Raw genomic sequence first — 2,848 nt, 5'->3', positions numbered from 1 at the left:
CTAATTTCAACTCTAATTTCTCTTGCAGTTTGGATCTTTACAGTTTACAGAGGACTTCCCTAACCACTGCCCTGAGCAGGGCGAGAGCAGCTATCCACTCTCCAGATGAGGAAGGTGAGGCGGGTGTGTTGGGCTTTTTCACAAGGGGAGGGGCCAGAACCCTGGCTTCCTTCGCGGAAATTGGCAGGTGCGACATGAAACCCATGGAGAATGACCTCTTTCTGGTCCAAAATCATCAGGCTGGTGACTTGCAAGGCCCAGACTTCAGCAGGTGTCCCCTTCGGCCCTTGGGGAGAGGGTCTGCACTCAGCAGGGATGGGGATGGTAAAAGGGGCACGACTGGCTTTTCGCAGCTCTGAGATTTTCCTTAAAACAATATATATATTTTTTTCTTCTGGAAGGAGTTAAAAATGAAAGGAGCTTCACAAGCAGCGGGCCGCCAAGGCGGGATGAGGTCGCGCTCCCTCCACACCTCGACTGCAGCTGTGCTGTGGGGGGCAGCAGCCAGCCTGGGCCGGCGCGCCGGTGCGTGGTGTGTGTGTGTGTGTGTGTGTGTGTGCGCGCGCGCGCGCGCGCACGCGCAGGGGGGAGAGCGAGCATCGGGACACAAACGTGCGGGACACGACGCGCGGGAAGGACTCCCCAAAAGTTTGTACTACGGGACCCTCGCGCTTGGGAATTAGTTCTAAAAGGGCCGTCGCTGCGCTCCCTCCATTCTGTTTCCCCCACCTATGGCCTCTCAGCATCCCGCAGTTCCCGGAGGGTGAAAAACGGGCAGCGGCACAGGTCTCCAACCATCCTCCCCGCCCGATGACCCTCTGCATTCCTCCAACACTCTCCTTCCTCCCGCCCCGCGCTCCTTTTGTCCGTCCCCTCTCTCTCCCGGCTCCCGGCTGGGCCTGATCGCAGTCTCCAGCCCCCCAGAGAGCCAGGGCGGGCAAGCAGGGGGCTGTTCTCCGCCCCCTCCCCCTAGGAGAGGCAGCCCGCGGCGGGGGCACCCCGAGCCGAGGCTAATCGCCCCCCTCCCCCAGCGTGTGCCATCTGCCGCCTGTCAGCCTCTCTCCATGGGCCTCGATCCCAGGCGCCGGCGGGGGTGGGGGTAGCGGCTGATTCGGCCCCTCCTTCCTGGCTTCTTCCCAGGCGTCTCGCGGCCTCTGCCCTGGCCCTGGCCCTTGGCACCCTTGAATCTAATCCTGGCCATCCCTGGGCTGCGGGAGGCGGCTCCTATTCCCTGCGGGAGGGCTGGGATGTTGGATACCAGGACTCACGAGGTGGGGAGAGCAGTGGTGGTGGGGGGTGGCAGCCCTAACTCGGGGGCGGGGCAACCCTTAGGACCCAGATCCTAGTTAGGGGGTGTCTCTGCCCTGGCCCTGGACTCTCGGTCTCCTGCTGTCAAGAGCGTTTGCCTAGGTCCCCGTCTCTGCCTCAGGAGACGGCCTTGGGCGCGCACGAACGGAACCCCCTGCCTCGGGCCTTTCTCCGCATCCGCCGGCCCGCGCTTCCTAGCCGCAGGGGTGCGGGGGTGGCATCTACCTAGGCAATCAGCCCAGCACGGGGTTGGCGAACAGGGCCCGGCGGGACCTCGAAGCGAGCCGAGGGGGGCGCAGGCCCGGCTGGAGGGCAGGCCGGGGAACGGTGGGGAGCGGGCACCCTGCTTGGGGCGGGCGCCGCTGCTGGGCTGGCCCGGGCGCTGCTCTCTGCGGGCAGCGGGTTTTTCCGTGAAAGGTTGCCCTGGGTAACTCGTCTCCGAGGGGACACAACCCTCCCCTCTCCAAGTGGCAACTTATCGATCCGCGAGATTGATAACCCCCAGCGCCGCGCCGCGCACCCGCTCGGTTCTCTCGACTCAGGGGCGCGCCGGCCCAAGGTGGCGCCACTTGCCTGGGAGGGGGGCGATGTCGGGGCCTCTCCCCCACCGAGACCTGGCCTTCTGCAGCTGCTGGGGGAGGAGGAAGTTTCAAAGGGACGGTTTAGGGGACCGCCTGGGAAAGACTTTTCCCAAGCCTGCGCCCTCCTTGGGCCTACTGCAAGACTGGAGCCACCACTGGTCAGGACCCGTAGGACGCGAGGCGCCCCCTGGTGGCTGGGGCAAAACTGCGGAAAGTAGGAGCTGGTTTATTTCTTTTGTCAGCTGCGGAGGGCAGAGGTGCTATTGCAGTTTTGGGGTATGGTGTTCCTTTCCTTGTCATTGCCGGGAAGTGCGGACCTGGTACAGGACCCCTGAAAATGCAGGCGTTGGGTAGCCCAGTGGTGGGAGAGTTTGCCGGATCCAGGGCAGAGGTGGTTTTAGACACCGATTGATGGAGCAAAACAGAAGGAAAAGCCAGGTCCCAGAATAATTGTTGTGCGTGGGGCAGAAGCAGTGGGGGTGCACCATGACAGGGCCCATTCCTCACTTTGTGCAGTTTGTGATGCTCATGCATCAGGGCGAGCCGGACAGTCCGCATGGGCCCTGTGTCTGTCCCCTCCTCCCGCCCCCGGTGCACAGGCGCCCAAGCCCAGGCCTCGCGTGCCGGTGCGGTGCCCGCGCCCGCGCCGTATCTACTGCCGCCGCTGCCGCCGCCGCCGCGGTCCGGGTTTTGCGGGCGGCCAGAGCTGTATTTCCAGCGCTGTCCATCGCTCGGTGCTGTTGGCCCTCTCTCCGTCTGATCCGAGCCGGAGCAGTGCGGGGCGCCCCACGGGATCAGAGCGCTCCCCCGCCGGGACTCCGCTCCTCACATCCTCCTGCTGGGACCCGGCTACATTTCCAGCCAAGCCTGGCTTTATTATGTGTCTCTGCAGTGCAGCCCCAGCAGCCGGATCAGGAGGAGGAGAGCCAGCGACCACAAAGAAGACAGGAGCGCGAGGG

At 64.2% G+C, this 2,848-nt stretch overlaps 1 protein-coding gene across 1 annotated transcript in view; it reads left to right on the top strand.

Annotated features, from left to right (window-relative positions):
* The first annotated feature begins 629 nt into the window (after positions 1 to 629).
* The window catches only part of Znf423 (zinc finger protein 423), a 317,473-nt gene continuing 315,254 nt past the window's right edge, over positions 630 to 2,848 (top strand). Inside the window, exon 1 of the mRNA XM_013516282.1 lies at positions 630 to 648. The gene's annotated coding sequence lies outside the window, so the exon portion shown is untranslated. The remainder of the gene's footprint in view (positions 649 to 2,848) is intronic.

This window comes from Chinchilla lanigera, unplaced genomic scaffold (assembly GCF_000276665.1).
Source record: "Chinchilla lanigera isolate Chin_1 unplaced genomic scaffold, ChiLan1.0 scaffold00032, whole genome shotgun sequence".
Taxonomy (NCBI): domain Eukaryota; kingdom Metazoa; phylum Chordata; class Mammalia; order Rodentia; family Chinchillidae; genus Chinchilla; species Chinchilla lanigera.
Note: the sequence above shows the minus strand (reverse complement) of the source record. Positions and strands in the feature narration are given on the sequence as shown.